The following is a 626-nucleotide window of genomic DNA, read 5'->3' on the forward strand; positions in this document are numbered from 1 at the left end:
TAGTATAACAGAATTAAACAGACCAAAATGCAAATTAGTGCCTTTTTATCACTTTTCCTTTCTTCCCAATAATTGCAATAAAATCCCCTTCCACAAAACCCCGACAAATATCAGAGAGTAACAATAAACCATCTACTTACCTTGAATGGGGGCAAGACCCAACGACAGCAACGAAAACGTGTGCAATGGCACCAATGTGGCGGTTTATCTTGGAATCTGGATTTCAACAGTCATATGCAGTGTCCTATGAAACATGCATGCAAACATGGCCACCTGGGGCATCACTGTCGTATTTTGCAATTTCTATTCGTCACGATGAACTGCCCGGAAGAAGATAAAGGAGATACAGATATTACAAGCTTCTTTTCTGTTACATATGTTGGTGCAGGGGAAAAATCATACATTAGGAAACCCAAATCCATTACAACAGTGACTTGGCAAGGAAATATAGCTGTGCAGTATGACAAAACTAAATGAGATACATTACCTTTATCCATATGTCATGTGGGCCAACTTGAGGCACCTTAGGCTAAAGATTAAAAACCTTCATAAGCTGCAAGGGGATTCACTTCATCAATCTGACGAGAGAACAGGCCCAAGCGCCGGCAACACTTTCCTGGAAAGGC

The 626-nt window shown here is 41.1% G+C and overlaps 1 pseudogene; it reads right to left on the reverse strand.

Annotated features, from left to right (window-relative positions):
* The window catches only part of LOC119591866, a 40,067-nt pseudogene that overhangs the window by 18,295 nt on the left and 21,146 nt on the right, over positions 1-626 (reverse strand).

This window comes from Penaeus monodon, chromosome 29 (genome assembly GCF_015228065.2).
Source record: "Penaeus monodon isolate SGIC_2016 chromosome 29, NSTDA_Pmon_1, whole genome shotgun sequence".
Lineage (NCBI taxonomy): Eukaryota > Metazoa > Arthropoda > Malacostraca > Decapoda > Penaeidae > Penaeus > Penaeus monodon.